The sequence below is a fragment of the Meriones unguiculatus genome, chromosome 9, assembly GCF_030254825.1.
Source record: "Meriones unguiculatus strain TT.TT164.6M chromosome 9, Bangor_MerUng_6.1, whole genome shotgun sequence".
Taxonomy (NCBI): Eukaryota; Metazoa; Chordata; class Mammalia; order Rodentia; family Muridae; genus Meriones; species Meriones unguiculatus.
In genome coordinates, this window is record NC_083357.1 from 72,986,095 (window position 1) to 73,004,430 (window position 18,336).

At 49.4% G+C, this 18,336-nt stretch overlaps 1 long non-coding RNA gene across 2 annotated transcripts; it reads right to left on the reverse strand.

Annotated features, from left to right (window-relative positions):
* Positions 1-10,134: 10,134 nt before the first annotated feature.
* Positions 10,135-15,005, reverse strand: LOC132656637 (uncharacterized). 2 transcript variants are annotated; one of them, XR_009594355.1, is made up of 3 exons: positions 14,919-15,005; positions 13,637-13,747; positions 10,135-10,931 (listed from the first exon to the last, which is right to left on the reverse strand). It is a non-coding gene; the product is annotated as an uncharacterized LOC132656637 (long non-coding RNA). The 2 variants fall into 2 exon arrangements; XR_009594354.1 differs by having other exon boundaries at positions 13,633-13,747.
* Between the last annotated feature and the right edge of the window lie 3,331 nt (positions 15,006-18,336).

The window sequence follows — 18,336 nt, forward strand, 5'->3', positions numbered from 1 at the left end:
AGGATCCTCCCAGGAAAAGGAAAGTGGGATCCATTTCTTATTATGTAGAGTGTGCTCTTAACTGCATGCTGAGCATTTTCAAGATCCAGATGAGAGAAGTCACTTTCTACTGTGTCAATTATAAGGACACAGTATAGATGACACAAATCACATTTGTCCCATACCAAAATCTGGGGCTTTTAGTCACTTTTTGGCCACTTCTCCCAAACGGGCAGCTGTATTTGCCAAGTGTCCCAGAGATGACATTCCATCCATCCCCTTGGTTTCTGCCCCAAAGAAAGGTCATGTGGAATCAGTTTGGGGCTAGCATGGAATCCCATCCCTTCTAGAAAAGAGCAGAAGCTCTTAGGAGGCTATGAAATCACCTGGCCAGCAGGAGCCCAGGGGACTGTGTCCTCTAAGGCACCAAATGAAAAGAAGGGTAGATGCAAGAGTCAGAAGGTCTACAAACGATCACCAAATCCAAAGTTGAATCACACCCAGTTGCCCTGTCTGATGTGGCCTCAGCATAAATGAAACATCTGCATTCCGTAATCCCATGCCGATACTTGACAGAAAACCCAGCTCAGGAGGATTAAATGTTTCTATTGACAATGCCGGGACTTATTTATTCATTCATGAAACTGACATACTAAAAAACACCCACACCGTGCCACACTCAGGCCGCAAGGAGCTTTGACTACCAAACAGAAAAACAAAAACAAAATAAGCCCCAATCCCAGTCCAGTGGCCAAATGCCCTGGGAATCGTTATAGCGCTATATGAAGGCCAAACACGCTGAAGTGTGTAGGGCGCATTCACCTAAGGAGTGGGGATGTAACAGGGGAAGAGGCCCAGCTCGAGAAAGAAAGCCTCACTCTGCTGCACACTTGTTTAGAGAAGAGGTATCACGCCCTCTGTGGCTGGCTCCAGGGCTCTCTCGTTCTCCCTCCTGCCCTTGCGGGGAGACCCCAAGTGAGAACAGAGCTGACAGAGGTTAGCATGGCTGACCGAGCTGTCCGGACTCAGCTTGGTTTCCGTCAGAACGAACTTCAGCCGTAACACTCAGAATCTTATCATTTTGTGACCCCTCCCACCCCACCCCCAAATCCTTCGCCTCCTCATCTTCTTCCTCATCCTCTTTCTGTTCCCCTATCTCTGTGGGGGTCGTTAGGGAAATCTACAATTTAGATACAGCTGAAAGAGCCCTGGACTGAGCTGTGAGTAGTCTGTGTGCCCCACTTCATTCCCTCAGTCACCAGCAGGCCCTGAAGCCCCATTTCCACCCTGGCTGTGGCTCGTCTTTTCTCTGTTCTCTGGGGAATGGCTGTGGGTAGTAGCCAACACTTCGGGAGGATAAGGGGCTCAGAACAAGTACAGCCCAGGAGAAGACTAAGGATGGAACCCATGGTTGACGGGGCAGGAGAGACCAGCAAGGGGGCTAAGGAAGAATCTTCCTTTTGAGAGAGGCAAGCCAGGAGAGTCCAGGAGAACTGTGTGGCTGGCATTGGAATGACCGTGAGAGACGAATAAAAAGCATCCCTCAAAGACTGTTGGGTAGCTGTGGAATGTGACTTTAGCTACATTAAAGCAAAAGCCTAACCGAAGGGGTGGTATGGTCAGTGAGGCGGTGAGGTCAAAGCAGGGGAGAGGAGACAGCAGAAAACAGCAGGTTAAGGACCCAGCTAAGAGAAAGAAGTGGAAAAACAGAGAGGGGATGTGGGGAAAATGGAAAGGTAGAAGACATTTTGCACATTATGAACTGTAGATCTAAAAACTGATAGCTGCTGGGAGTGGCAAGATGACCCTGGGACCACAACCCAGGCAGAAAACCAGGAACTTCTCAGGGCCAGCGGTAACACCGTGATGCTGGGTGCAAACACACGGAGGCAGGCTGGCGGCTGCACAGATGAGCATCCCTCCTGATGAAGCATGTCCTGTGTAAGTCAGAAAATGGCGTCTGCTGGAGGGTTGGCAGGCGAGGCTGGGAGGGCACGGAGGGAGAGCAGAGGGGAGACTTACAAGACTCACAGAGGAAAACATTTGAAGGCGATGGGATTTGATCCCCAAAACAAATCCATACCCTGAGGTTCTCCTTGGGGCCTCTGCCTGCAGGGGACTCTACCCACCAAAGCTAACACTGGAGCCTGAGCTCTAGGATTGGTGCCTGGCTGGGCAAAGGCTATTATGGGCTTGGATGAGCCAGGGCATCATCGATTCAGGAACTCTCCCAGTTCCCATGGAGGGAAATGGAGCCTGGTCCTGGGTGATTTGTTTGTAAGGCTCCTCTGGGCCAGTACACAGGGACACCCACCGTCACATGACAGGATCACACGGTTGGGGGCTGGGAGAGCTACGAAGCAGCCTTGAGCTTCACCCTTTCCTCTGCCTTCAGAAAAGGGACAGTGGATCTCAGAGGTGCAGTGTCACTTATGCGTGATGGCATGACCACAGTCAGTGTCAAGCCAGCCCTAAACTGCCGCTGATTAAGAAGAAGCATTGAGGAGAGGAGAGGCACTGATTCACTTGCTCATTCCTCCACTATCTTTTAGCTCAGTATAGCCCTTTAGGTACTTGGGTCACAAATATGGGGATGGCTTGGTACCTGACAGGAGATAACTCAGACGGTGGGACGTGGGGTCATTTGTGCCTGGGTGTTGGATGTGGAGAATGCTGGAAAAGCTTCTGAAAGAAGGACTGAGTGGAACTATGAACTAAGCAGAAAGGGACATGTCAGTGGCAGGGTGGGGCGGGGGAGGGGTTGCATGAGCACAGGCCTGCACCCAAGAGGGATTTGGTAGAGTTGGTCTGAGAAGGAAATGGCCGGTGGGGGCAGGGTTTGGAAGAGTGAGAGCGAGGTCTTGAAATCATGTTCCCACGAGGTGGGAGACGTAGGCAGAAACTTCAAGGGAAGGGTCTTGGAGAAAGTATCCTTTTGCTCCTGGGAGCTGCAGATCTGTTCATGGAGAAGAAGCTATTTGCTAAGGAATGGAGGAAGCAGAGCCCCGAGCGAATGAACCAGGTTCTGGGTTGAAGTGAAGACGGGAGGCGGGAAGAGACGGACACAAGACTATTCCTTCCCGCCACACAGCCCAGAAGGCTCAAGATCCCAGAGGCAAGTCAGACTCCGGTGAATAATGAAAATTAGAAGTGACAGAGAAAAAAAAAAAAAATCTGCAGGGGAGAGTGTGAGAGTGGGGGAGGGAGGAAGGGATTAACTTCCCCCAGGGAAGGACATCAGCGGTAGGATGGCAAGGGATGTGGAGGATTTTGACAGGATGCTTTGGGAGTCACAGAATGATGAGAACTCTAGGTAGGGGGAAGACATTAATTATTCTGATAGAATTTATACCTTTGGGAGCGGGTGTCCATAGATTTCAAAGCAAATAAGCAGTTAGCTGAATCTGAGTTTTCCCTGATTCTTCGGAACCGAGGCTCCTTCCTCTCAGCTGACAGAGCCAGCCACTGTCTCAGACACTTTACCTTGGTGTGCCATGCTTTGTGTTTCGGTTTATAGATGGATACTAAGTGGTGGTTGAATGAATGGCTGGATGGATGACTAGAAACGGGAAATAAGAAAACATTCAGAGGATTACCACCAAGCCTCTTTTTCAATCCCGGAAATCTAAAACAGAAATCCTTCATACACAAAACCCCAAACTTAGGTTTCTTAGCCAAGGCTCTTAGTCTTCATATTTGTTTTTGGTTTTTTGTGCCATGGACCCCGTGGTGTCTGTGAAACCCACAGAACCCTTCTTCAAATTTCCTAGCCAAGAGGATGATATACAGGACCAAGAAGAGAACTTTTGTTTTGAAATACAGTTAGTACAATATTTTAAGAAATAAAGACTCTGGTTTTAGAGATGCTTGTTTATTAACACACTAAATAACACAGTCTAGGAGCAGGTTCCAATAATGACTGTAATTTTGAAGCAGTAATGGGTTTAATGACATTTTCAGCCACCTGACCCAACTGTAACAGATCTGAAAATAGGTATGCTCCTTCCAGAGACTACTGGCGATGTGGTTGAGACCTTTGTTGCCGAAGGAGACGCTGGCAAAGATGAATGAAGCCAAGATGGCTTTTCCCATTCACATTGATGCAGCAACTGAGTTCCAGAGCTGGTGCTGAGCCTCTGTCTACCAGTCTTCAGCATCCTTGGCAGCTGTCGTTTTGAAGGTCACAGGTGGTCATGAGGAGGTGGGGCCGTGTGAGCCTGCATGGCAGGTTCCGTTCAGCGGAACGCCAAGTCGACATGCTTTCATGTTACATTGGTTCTTGGGTTCAGAAGAGAACTATGGCGAGGAGCACTCCGGGCTGCCTCAGGCCATGTGGGACTTGCCTCCAGAAAAACCAGCAGGCTCAGAAGCTCTGACAGTTGAGTTGCCACCTGACTTGAAGATTCAAGCAGGTCTCAACTCTGAGTTCGCTTCTTTCTCTTCATTGACAAGAACTCAGTGAGACAACTTCACGGACACCTTGGTTTACCACCAGCTAGCTGAAGATGTGCGCCTGCCTATCTTCTAGGCTGTGCACTGAATTGGAAATGAGGAAAAGGAACAATTCAACTAGAGCTGGCGAGGGTTTGTGGAGACACATGGTGTTTTTGCAGTGTGTCTGCAGGGAAGTTCAGCAGTTTAGACCCAGAGCTTTCCATCCCTGCATGCTTCTTATGTGGGGGAACTACCTGACAGAGGTTTTCGGAATTGTGTTTCTTTCAAATATCTGTGCCCCAAAGAAGTGTCTTTACCCAAAATGTTAATTGGTAATTTTGTGTGTGGGGGGGCAGACATCTGTGCAGTGCATATACATGTGTGTTCATGGGTGTGGTGACCAGAGAGGTCAACCTCAGTGTGGTGGTTTGAATAAGAATGGCCCCCATAGACTCATGTGTTTGAATTCTTGGCCATAGGGAGTGGCACTTTTAGGAGGTGTGGCCTTGTTGGAGGAAGTGTGTCACTGTGGGGCGGGCTTTAAGGTCTCCTATGCTCAAGCTACACCCAGTGTGGCACACAGTCTCCTGCTGCTGCCTGCGGATCAAGACGTAGAATTCTCAGCTCCTTCTCCAGCATTGTATCTGCCTACATGCCACCATGATGATAATGGATTAAACCTCTGAAACCGTAAGCCAGCCTCAGTTAAATGTTTTTCTTTATAAAAGTTGCCTTGGCCATGGTGTCTCTTCACAGCAATAGAAACCCTAACTAAGACACTCAGGAATCCACCTCAGAAGCTGACCACCTTGACTTTTGAGACAGAATCTCATTGAACCTGATGCTCACTGATGAAGCTGGGCTGACCAGCCAGATATCCCTTATCTCACCCCTCCCACCAACCCCCTCCCCAGGATCTTCTGTTTCTTCCTCTTCAGTGCTGGGATTCTAGATGCAAAGCACAACACCTGCCATTTTCTTCTGGGTTCTATGGATTAAATTCAGGCCTTCATGGTTGCACCAACTGAGCAAGCTCCCAAGCTCCCAATAGGTGTTTTACAAAAACAACGAGGTAAAAACACAAAAACCAGTAAACAATAAAGAAAACCAAAGAAATCGCTCACAATATAATTTTGAAACCTACAAAACTAAATACTATTGGGGTCCAAAAGAGTAAGGGAACACCAGAGTAAATCGGAAAACTCAATGCCCAGGCACTAACACTGTGAACATTTGACCTCTCCTCACAGGATCATTCCCTGGCTCCTCTGCAAGTCCTGCAGGGAGCAAGCATTGTGTGCTTGCTCATCTAGATTGATTTTCAACAACAGGAGCTATAAGGAGATAAAAAGGAAGAAGAAAGGGAAGGGTAGGAAGGTGGGAAGGAAGGAAGGAGGGAAGGAAGGAAGGAAGGAAGGAAGGAAGGAAGGAAGGAAGGAAAAGGAGAGGGAAATGGAGAAGGGACTAGGAAGGACGGGAAAGAGGAATGTGAGGAAGGATTGAAGTGGGAGAGAAGGATGAGGAAGAAGGAGAGGAGAGAAGAGAACAGAAAAGGTGCCACAAAGAAGGAAAATGTCTGGGTGTGATAAGCCTCCTCCCCGCTCCCTGCCCTTCCTTGAAGAGTCTTCTTTGATTGACAGCAGCAAGTCTGGGTGTTAAATTGGGTCCAGGCAGAGGGCCACCCCCCTCTGTTTGCTAGCAGCTCTCATCCCAGGCTTCACCGTGGCTGGGAGGGGGTCATAGGAATGAGGACCTGCTCCTGGCTTGCTTACAGACCAACAGAGCTTTAGTAGAGCCTTCCCATCCCAAACATCTCCCACTGTAGTGGTTTGGTTTGAATAAGAACGGTTCCCATGGGCTCATATATTTGAATGCTTAGTCATCAGGGAGTGCCACTACCTGAGAAGAAATAGGAGGCGTGGCCTTGCTGGAGGAAGCGTGTCACTGGGAATGGACCCTGATTCAAAAGTCCGTGTCTTTCTTCCTCCTGCCCTAAGATCTGGATGTAAAACTCTCAGCTACTTCTCTAGCACCATGTCTGGCTGCATTCCGCTTCCATTAGGCTCCCTGCCATGGTGATAATGGACTAAACCTCTAAAACTGCAAGCAAGTTCCCAATTAAATGCTTTCTTTTATAAGACTAGCTGTGGCCATGGCATCTCTCCATAGCAATAGAACGCTAAGACACCCTCCTTCGCTCCTGGTAGAGGCAAAGGTGGCAGGCTTTGAAGTGTTTTATCAGCAGAGTCCAGACAATTCCAGACAAGGAACACAGGGTCTCTGATAAGACCTTAGCCTTCTGGAGTCTGCTAACCTGCTGACGTCAGATGTCTGGAATTCCTGATGTGGAGCTTTGGTCTTACAAGAAACTCCTTCCAGAGACTGCATCATAAGTGTAAACATTTTAGTACCTTCAGGCCTTTGCTCCACAAATATTTACTAAGAATCTTCACCAGAGACAGTAAGTGGTTTGTGGCTCCCTCTTGGACAGACACTGAAGGCTCTTCTGCCCTATTAATCAAAAGGCAAATTCCAACTGTGTTCCCCGGTTTGGCTAGGGGAGGTCCTTCAGATAAAGTGGATGGACAGTGAAAGCTCAATGGATGCCACCCTGGGGTGGTGCCATAACAGAAGAGTACCAGAGGGACTGTCATGGGCAAGGCAGGGGGACTTCAGGTGGCCAGGCAGGGCTATGGGCTGATGTTCATGGAACAGATCAGCATGGTTTTATGTCTAAATTAAGACTGTTTAGAGAAACAGACGCAATAGAAGATACAAAGATATCTAAGAGGTGACTGATGGTGGGAATTGAGCACACAATCCTAGGTACCAGGATTCTTCACCATCTTCTATCTGGAGAACAAGGAAAGTTGGTCACTTGATTCCTGTTGCGTCTCCAGACATGAGAATCACAAGCACTAGTGTCAAAGGGGAGGGGAAGGGGGATGTGCCTCAAGGACAGGTCAAATGCTTCCTTCTACTATCTTTTTGTTCCAATGAGACCCTCAGGGAATTGGATTGTGCCATCTGTTTTATTAGTTCAAATGCTGAGCTCTTTCCAGAAACTTCCTCAGAGACATGCCCAGGAATAACATGCTCTCTGGGTATCTTTTAGCTTGGTCAAGTTGGCCCATGAAATTAACCCTCACAATGACACGTGGCTCTTCCTTCCTTCACTTGTATCTAAAGATTTCTTTTGGAGGCTGAGGAGATGGCTCGGATGGGAAAGAGCATACCAAGCAAGCGTGATGTTCTGAATTCAGTCCCCAGCACCCCTGTAAAAATCTGGGCATGGTGGTGCACACTTGCAACCCTCACACTGGGGAGGGGCAGAGACAGAGGGACCCCTGAGGCCAGCCAGCCTTACTGAATTAGTGAGCCCCAGGTCCCAGGGAGAGACCTCGTATCAAAAAGCAAGGTAGACAGCTTCTGAAGAGCAACACCTGAAGTTGAACTGTGACCTCCATACATGTATGACTATGCCTTCATTCATTTATGTACACCTACACACCTGAACACACACATATACAAATACACATACACATGCTCCCTCTCTTAACACATACATACCACAGACACCCCCATACCACATATACACACATACTACACACATGTGAACACACATACATGCGCTTTAGCTGTCTCTCTTATCACACACACTACTGCCACCACCACACCCCACATACACAAACAACACCCTCACGCACACATCACATAAACACAACACACACCACACACACAGCACACAACATTCCCCACATATCACACACACATACACACACACCACCACTCCCACCACACCCCACATACACACAGAACACCCTCACACCCACCACACCCACCCACATATCACACACACACACACACAACCACACACAGCCCCCCCCAACCCTTATTTGTGTAACTGCTCTATGGTCCATGTAGCTCTAACTGCCATCAGATAGTTTAAGCTGCCTGGAAGAGGACAGGAAAGCAGACAACCTTAAGGGTAGTGGAATGCAGTGGGGAGTGCTGGAGCGGGTCACAGCAGCTGTCCTGAGGAGCTGGAGGGAGGGCAGAGTCCACGCAGAGAGAAGAGTGTAAGAGTAGAGCCCTGTGAAATAGCACTGCTGGCTTTGGCAACAGGGCCTTATCACTGCGGGGCGGGTGGCAGGCTCTGGGGACCACCGTGAGTGCTGACGTAGACAACCTGTGGCCTGCAGGTGCTCAGGCTCACCTTTAGAAGCCCTATGTTGAGATGGTGGGCCAGGTGGGGAGAAGACAAAGAGAAAGAAGAAAATAAGATCCCTTTGGTGTTATCCCTTTGCTTAAAATTTGCCAGTCCTTTGCTATTGCTCTTGGATGCAACACAAACTCCTTCATCCTCACAGGCTGCTTCTCTCCCCTAATGCCTCTCACATGGACCCTCGTACTCTGCAGCACGGGAGTTGGAGGGAGCTCTCTCCATCTGGGCCAACTGCTTCCCTGCTCTCCTAATCCTCGCTGGGCTCCACTTACCCATCCTCTTTGCTAGGGAGCTTGCTGTGGTCCAGGGTGGACTGGCCAGCACTGCTCTGGGCAAGCACCTCGTGTGGTTCACCTCCTTCAAAACTGTGGGTCCTCCATCTCTCCAGCTCCCAGCTCTGCCCCCTCCCATCTAGAATGCTTGACCTAGAAGATTCTCCTCTCCCACCTGTAGTGGCAGGGGATAATGAACGGAGCTGTGAATTTGCTGTCTGGAGATCTGTTGGGCTTCACCGTGCATCTTCCTAGAGGACAGGCCTCCCAGTGGCAGCCTGACCTGTTGGGCTGAACAAACGGTGATCCAGAAGAAGCCAAAAAGGTGGCTACTCAGGCAGGACTCACGGGAGAAAGCCTCTGAACTCGCAGGAACTTACTGGAGAGGCCGATGGGGCAAACAGTGAGCTCAAGGTCATTTATTGAAAACTTGCCAAGGACAGATAAGGAGAGGCTGTCTATTACCACTTCACTGCGACACACCCGTAAAAATAACTAGTGATATTGTTGGGAGCCAACCCAAGGCGAACCCTAAAAAGAGAAAGAAAGTGGTGGCAAAAATGTGCGGCTCCAGGGGACACATTCTGGGTGAAAGGTTGCAAAGTTACTAGGCTAGTGACTAGTCTTGAATCATCCATAGACAGATAACAGGCAAGGGGAAAATGACAATTCAGGGATGCTGAGCTGTAAAGTTTATGTGTGGACTCACGCTAAGCACTCTCAGAATGTTGGGGAGTCATGGGAACCTTCACAAGAATTCCACAGGTAGTGGTCGTTACCCCGAGTCTCTCTCCCCGCCTCCCAGATTGCAACATACTTTGAAATGGTGTCACCATGTCCTTTCCTTGAGTCTTCTCTGGCATCTGTTCCAGAACCTTCGTCAACTACTTTCTTGAATTCAAAGGATTAGAGAACCACCATTCTAGGATTTAGGGAGTTAGGGTAAGCTTCATGACGGAAACCTGGACTTCAGGCCGTCTAAAAAGAGTTATTCGCTCTTGGAAACACTTACAAACCTATGAAAAGGTGATTCAGAGCCTGTGTGAAAAACTGCACATTCAGCTCTTCATTACTACGGCTTCCTCATCCACAGACTCAAGCAGAGGTAGCCTGTATTGGGGTAAAGCATTGCACCCATACCGAACATGTATAATCTTTTGGGGTCAGTGTCCCATAAAAAATGACATACAACAACTGAACAGTATTTTCATTGTGTTAGGTATGATAAGCAGTCTAGAGATCCTTTAGCACACGCGAGAAGATGCGGATAGATCACAGGAAAACACCAAGCCGTTTTCTGTAAGAGACTTGAGCAGCTTTGGACTCTAGTATCTACAGGAGCCGGGGTTCCCGGAACCAGCCCCCCCCAGAGGTGACAGATAATTAGAGTGCACATGAGTCATGATTGTGAAATATTTGGCTAGGAAGTCCTTACAGTCTACCAGCTACATTCATAAAACTTCATCATGGCGCCTCCCCTTGGGCTGGTTCCAGACGGAGTTCTACTGTGCACCCCATATCTTCCTATAGAAATGGAGGGGCTGAGTATGCTCTCAGGAGAGGGTGACTGGGGATGGAACTCTCCACGCTCCATACATCTTGTCTCCCAAACTGGTCCCTGACACTTTCATTCTAGATGGCTTCTTCATCCAGTGTCTCGATCTAGACACTGTTCCGTGTCCTTCGCTACCCCTCGCTGAGTTCTGGTGCCCACAAATTTCTGTCCCATCCCTTCCTTTAGGGCTTGTTCCCTTCCATCCCTTGTTCACACAGCTATCAGGTCAAACTTTCATGAGTTTATATGTGTGTCACTCCCTGTTATAATTCTTAACATACACTATGTGGTCACCACCTGGCCCAAGGCTTTCATGATCTGTCCTAAGTCCACTGTTATAGTGTAGCCTGGTGACATTTCTCCTTTCATGGGTATGTTCGGCCGTAGGCAGGTCACCCATCCAATAGGTCCTTATAGTACGCCAAGTACTTTCGCTTCTCCACCATACTCGCATCCACCGTTTTCTCTGCGTGGAAAGAGACTCAGATTAACTCAAAAGGAAATGACGTTAACCCCTACACAGTAAATAGCAGCTATAGTTTCAACTTTGAGTGTCTCCCAAAGACCCATATATTTGAGGCTTGGTCCCTAGGGTTAACTATTGGGAAGAGATGGGGACTACTGGAAAGTTTCCCTGTCATTGAAGCTATATCCTTGAAGAAGATAGTAAGAACCCAGTTCTTTGACACCCTGACCATCAAGTGGGCAGTTTATCTCTGCTGCCTACTCCAATCATCACGTATTGCCTTACCCCAGACACAAAGCAATAGGGCCAATGAATTGTTCACTAGGCACCCCAGAACCATGAGCCACAAAGGGGCCTCTCCTCTCTTCGAGGTGGTTATCTTAGGTTTTGTAACAGAAAGATAACACAAGACCCAAATACAAAGTAGCCCAGAATGTAAAACATTTCAGGTAAAAGAGCCTCTACTCTGCCCTTAGGTAGAGTATGGACAGAGCTTGTCAGGAGTGAGGAGACAGCAGCCGATAGTTCTAACATTGCATCCTCTCAGGGTCCTGTATTGAGAGGCGATAAACAGTTTTCCTCGCTTGGAGAAGATGCCCAGGGAGGACTCTGGAAAATGAGACCAGGGAATAGGGTTCACCCACATGGGTCAGCCCGCAGTGGAGAACAGAGCACCGCTCTGAGATCTTACCAGGACTACAGGAGGCAGCTCTCCAAAGGAGAGAATGCTGGGGGCAGGCTACTCAGTCCCCTTGCTTGCAGGCCTCCTCTAAGCTTCCCTGGCCTTGATTCCCCAGAAATCAGCTCTTACACCCTCCTTCTTCCAGAGACTTCCAGGAATTTCCCTCTTCCTGCATAAGTTGTGTTACTGTGGTTAGTTGATTATGGACCTCTAGCCAATGCAAGTTTCTGGGAGGCAGGGATTTTGTAGGCAACAGAGCCTCATCTACCATCCATCTACATCTCTGCCCATACAGACTCCATGACTGGATTGATTTGCTTCTGGTGAGCTTAGGCACTGTGACTCGAGAGCCCGAGCTGAGAGCCATGCTGTTTTTGTCTCTGGCCACTTTTCCTGCAGGTTTCTGGTTGCTGGATGCCTGGGGGACTGGAGGTGATAGTCTCTGCTGTATGCCTTTTCACACAGGTTCCGAACATGGCTTCCTTCACCTGCCCTCCCCAGTCTTTCCTTGTTCATCACACTCTGGTGATAGCTCTGTCTCCTCAGACTTTCCCTTCTTGTCCTTTGCTTATTAAATGATCACAGCAAACCACCTGGTTCCTGCAGGACCCCTTGCTGAACACCGGCTTTTACTCAGCTTTATCGCTCCAAGACCCAGCTCAGTGCCTTCTACACCACAGGCATTTCATAAATTAAAGAAACAAGAAATGATTAAGCATTGGCTGTATCTATCACAAAACTGAGTACTATATGAAAAATGAGGATAAAAAGTACTATGCAAAAATGAACTAGGAGAGAAATTTTAATTTTTTTTTTAACTAGGACTCACAATCAAACACATCATTCACACTGCAATGTGGCATGCACATACAAACACCCACCACACACACACACACACACACACACACACACACACACACATGCACACACACGCACACGCACGCACGCGCGCGCGCGCACACACACACGAATAACTGGCCAAGAAGCTTAGGGGAAAGGGCTTGCCTTTATTGTGTGAGACACGCTGTAATGTTTTCTATTTAATTTTGCTCCATTTCAGTTTTTAGCTAACTTCTCACCATGGAGCATTAAAATGATCTCATGGCTTACAAGCCAACTCGACCAACAGCTTAGGAAGCGTTGGCCTGGTGACCTTTCTTCCTTCCTCTATCATGGAGATCACACCATCCCAGCATCAACAGTAGAATTCTAATAGCACGTAATGAGAGCTGGTGTCTTTGCCAAGCAAAACAAAACAAACAGAGATCAAAATCAACCACAGAAGTAACTGCTATCCTAAGGTTTTCACAGAGGTCTTATCCAATGCTGGCCTTTCCGGTTTAAAGATTTAGCCTGATTTAAGAAAATGGTCTAAGTTTAGACCTCGCAAAGCAAGCTGCTAATATGAGTGATTTCACATTTTACGTTCATTAGTTTGTGCCTGGAAACCATTGGTCTCTGTGCTGGCCAGGCACAGCGGGTTCCAGAGCAAGCCTAAAGAAGACAGCTTGTCTTAGATGCTTGCCTGAGGGTCCCTGGCCTTACTCATGTGCCTTAGTCACAAGCAGCTGCCTAGTTCTGTTCCTTGCTTGACTGGCAGAACACTCAAGCCTGTCTGCCTGCATTGCCAGGGCCTTAAATTAAGCTCCAACTTGCAACTCAAGGGTCCTTCAACATTGCTAACGCCATTCAGGTCCACAGGCCTGACTGCCACAAGACTGTGTGGTTCCTGGCCGAGTTATATGTTCTCTAAAAACTCCCATTTTTCTCTTTGGACTCACTACCTGTCTGTCATTCTCCTGATACCAAATAAGTCGCAGGGCAGAAAACAACCACAGGTATATTTTTTTTTAAGCTGCCACTTTGAATCAGATCTATAAACTCCATGTTCAGCCAGACGTTATTTCCACATAAGGTCCCTGAGAGAGAAACGGGAAAAAGTCAAGCCTAGGCAGGTAGACCTATGACCAGATGGGGATTCAGTCTTGGTCTCTGAAGGGGAGTCTTGGTAAGCCATACCAACCATCTCGCTGCCGGTATATCATCCACTCCTAGCTGACCAGCCTGCAACAGGTCAGACACCGGGCCATGCAGGACGGCGGACAAAGCAGACGCACTCTCCTGCGTTCATGCTCTAGCAGGAGAAACAGAGAAGAATCGGGGACGCAAGGCTCATATCAAAACACAGAAAATGTGCTAAGCACCGTGCAGACAAGCGCCCACAAAGATGTGTGCAGGGCAGTGTGGGCAAGAGTGTGGGCACCCACACAGTGGTGGGTGCACACCCACACGGTGGTGGGGAGGCCTGCAGGAGGGGGTGGCATTGCAGGTGAGAGGGGCATGCGTCTGGTGACAGGATGGTCATGTGTCGAAGCCATGGTCTCTCTCACCCGGAGCCAGAGGCAGAGGTCAGGGATGGACAGTGGCAGCCTCAGCAGCCCTCTGCCACCTCCCCTCAGCTCATGCCAAACACTGGGCAGTTTGGCCCGTGTTGACGGTTTTATTAATTTCTTTGGAAACATTTATTTTGTGTTCTCGAGTGTTTTGCCTGCATGTACGTGTGTGCACCGTGGGGGTGCCTGGTGCCCGTGGAGGTAAGAAGAGGATGTTAGAGCACCTAGGACTGGAGGTAAGGACTGTTGTGAGCCTTCAGATGGGTACTGGGACTGCAGTTACAAGGAGTTGTGGACCACTGTGGGGGTCCTGGGAATCAAACCCGGGTCCTTTGCAAGGGCAGCGAGTGGTCTTAACCGCTGAACCATCTCTCCGGCCTTGCCTCCGTGATTAGCTCTAGGGATGTAGCTCAGGAGTAAAATGACTGCTCTTCAATGCACAACCCCGGACCCAATCCCTAGTGCCACCCCACCAATTATTATCATTTTTTTTTCAGAGATGGGGTTCAGCCGAGGACCTTGCATATTTGCCAGGGTGCTACAGCCCAGCCTTTAAAATTCTTGCGTTTAGTTGTGGCAAAAATCTGTAGGGCAAAGTTTGCCATCTGAACAGTGCTAGATCTAAGACAGTGTCTTTACACGGCCACGAAACTGTCACCACAGTCCATTTCCTGAACGTTTTCCCCATCCCCGCCTGAAGCTTTATCAGAAGACTCCCAGCCCTCTTTCCAGCCAATGGCTACCCCCCCCCCCCTTTCTGTCTCTGAGTTAGATTAGCTGAAGTGGTCTTATTTCACCTAGCACAGCGTCTTCCAGGCTCATCCACACTGCAGCACGTTCCAGAATATTCTGCCTGTTGGAGGCTGGATAATGTTCTGCTCATGAACACACCAAAATTTGTTGTTTGTTTACCTCACAGCTGCTGTTCCCCCTGGGAGCTCCCTGTTCGGTTGCTGTGGCTAATGCTGCTAGGGACTCAATTGTCCACATAACTGTTTATTCCGGCCTCTCTTTCTGTTCCTTGGACTCCGTACCCGGAAGTAGGTCAGCAATTTCAGCTCCCTGTTCCATGTCCACTCTGCTCACAGACCCTATTCAGCTCCAGTTGCTTGCACTGGTTTGCTAGTGGGCCCTTCTTTCTTCTCTGCTGTGTTTCTTGGCCAGCAGGGAGCTCGCAACTACACCTCCCGCCTGGATAGTGAATAAAGCACAGAATAGGGGCCACACTAAACTCATTGGATGAGCAGATCTGGGCAGGGCTAGTGCAGAAGGGGAGGGGGGAGGGCAAGGAGTGAAAGCCTGTGTCCCCCCCCCCCCCCCGTTATCACATCTCTCTACACAGTGTGTGCGCCTCTGCTCCTCAATAAATCCCGCCCTTAAAATAAAAATAGATCTAATCCATCTCCCCGTGGGAAAACCAGAAACCTACAGAGGAAAGGGCCTGCCAGACACCCAGGGGTCAGGCGTGGCTCAGCCAGGATAGAATCCAGGCTGCCTGTCTCAAGAGAGCACCGCTGTCACCAAGCCAGCTGCCAGAAATGACGGTGTCTTCCTTTGTTCCTCAGCGCCCCTCTGCTTGCTTCCGTCTCCTGCTCAGAGCAGGGGAAAAGCAGACTCTTGCCGGGACACAGCCACAGCCCAAGGGTGCCTGCTGCATAGCCTGTGATGCAAAGATCAGCAGCAGGGCCACCTTTTTTTTTTTTTTTTTTTTTTTTTTTAGCAAATGTTTGGCAGCTCAGGGCTCCGTCCAGACTGAGGCCTCTCTGGAGCCCTCCTGTTGGCTCCCCGGGAGCATCGTGGAGGGAGTCCCACAGCTCTACTATTGTGGGCTAGAAGGTGCGTATGTGTGTGGGCATGTGTTGGTGTGTGTGCGTGCATGCATGCATGTGGATGTGTGCATGTGTGCATGTGTGCAGAGGCAGCAAGAGGCGGCCTTTCAGATACAGAGACCCAGCGAGGACCTCCTGTAGATTTTTCAGAGGCCGAATGAGCTGTTGTGCTGGGAAGAGTATATGGTACACGGTCATCAATGGTTTTCATTACTGAGTCCGAGACACGGAGAGAAGAGGGGAGGCAGGCGGTAGAGAGGAAATCTGCTTTTGAAGCCCTCTCTGTTGGACAGAAGTCTGAGCTTAGAGAATGTGCGTGGTGTCGAGCGCAGGACAGTGGGACCTCATGCTGAAGGAGCTACTGTATGCCTCGGCCCTCCTACTGCAGGTACCTCAGTTCAGCTCCCTGCTGTCCCTGTAAGTCATCTGGGCCTTGTCCCCCATTTGGCAGAGGGGGAGCTTCTTTGCAGCTATGCAAGACTGGAGGACAGAGAAGGGCCTTCAGCCCTACAAGGCTTGCAGTGGTCGCTTAGCCAGTCTCCTTCTGAACCCACCTGAACACGGAGTCTCGCCTTCTGGGCTGCTCTCCAATCTACACCCCCACAGGGGGGCCTTTTCTAAAGTTTCTGTTTCAAACTCCATTCTTCTGTCTGGTTCCTGGATGGAGACCGACAAGAATGCAGCTAGGGGTCTGACGAGGCTGGCAGCTGTGGTGGCGGGTCCCAGCACCCTGCCACCCTCAGCACTGTCTCTGGCATCTGTGTGGATGGCAGCTGCGTGGGTACTGCTCCCACACCCTGTGTGAACAGAGCAAGTAACGACGGCCAGGCAACTGCCGCCATTTGCCCCAGACTCCTCCCTGCTGTGCCCTGGGTCATTGCAAAAACTAAAGGAACCCAGGCTTCCGTGATCATGGCACACTGCCCATCGAGCTTTGGGGAGAAGACTCTGGCCAGCTTATGGGTGCCCTGGGCTGCCAGATCCAGGGTTGATAAAGCTTAAGAAGATGCTGGTATTAACGAGCCATAATCCTGGGCACGGCTTGCATCTGAAAGCCAAAAATAAGTAGCCCTGTAAGATCTAGAGTGGCAATGGGCAGGGTGGCGATGGTGGCAGTGGCAGTGGCTGTGCTGGTGGTGTTGGCAGGCATTAAGAGACCCTAGGGACACACTTCCCTGGGGAGGCATCTTTGCTGTGGAGATACACTGACTATTTTCAGCTGCTTGTTTCTCAGATGCCTAGCTGCCATGGGAAGGCTGTGCCCCAGCTTCCTCCCGTGCCCTTGTGCTGAAACTGGCAGCGAAGCTCCAGCTGGGTTATTACCTCATCGACTTTCCCCTCTCTGCCCCCCGGGGGAGAGCCCAGTGCGGAAAGCAGCAGGAGCCTTTCCAACACAAATAAACCGTCCGTCTCCGGGAGGAACCATGACGTCAGAAGGTGAGGATGGGCTTCACTGTGGATGCCTGATGTCCCAAGAGCCAGGCCCGGGTCCCCATCAAGAATGCAGGCCAACCTGGGACCTGAGAGACGGGAGATGTCCTCTGAAATCCAGGCTTGGGAGGCTCCGTCCGTGAACAGATCTGAGTCACAAGGGCTCTTTGTTGACCCTTGTGTGTTGGCGGCAGTTGCTCCCAGACTGGAGCTCAGGCTGCTCAGAAGCCGATGTGATGGGTAACCTCATAGATGCCTTGCACTTCTTGAGCCCAGATTCATTCTCAGGCTTGCCTAAACTGCACATTCACAGATTACCACAAGGACAACAGCACGCGAAAACATGGGACTGGAAGCAATGTGCGCACGTGAACTCTTTCTCCGTTAGAGGGGTCAGGGTGTTGAACCATTCACTCTCTGCATTCTGGGCACTCATGCTGCTAAGAGCATGCCCCAAGATTGGGCGGGATATTGAATGGGAAGCAAAATTTTCTCTGTACAGGCCTCCTAAGACTCTCTTGACTAGCAATTATTATATGATTACAGGATTGTCAACGGATTATGCATGCAATTAGAGGTAAATAACTACGGATATAACTTGTATAGCGTTTACGGTTTTTAAAAAGCAACGTGACATACATTGTACCATTTACTTCCCACAACAGTCCTGAGGATATTGGGTCATCTTTAGACACTCTTGAGCACACTGAGGCCCAGAAAACGAAGTGATGTACAAGAACCCAAGACCAAAACAACCAGTCTTGGGCTAGCTCTGTGATTCTGTCCTGCCTTTTATGGCTTGCCAATCTCATGTGCTTACCAAAGGGGCTGTCCATTTGTTTCTTTGTGTATTTTGTGGATATTTGCTGAACTTCAGGCACTGTTCTCTTTCGTAGGTGGAGCGGGGAGAAACAAAAGATACCCATTCTTCTGTCTTGGGATGGGGAAGACTGCAGCTTGGGTTTGAACACTTGGCTTACTCATCTCTACCTTGCTCATATTGTCCAAACCTGGCCTGAATGAAGATTTGCACATTGGCTGGAACAGCCCTGGTTTGCTCATTTTGGTGT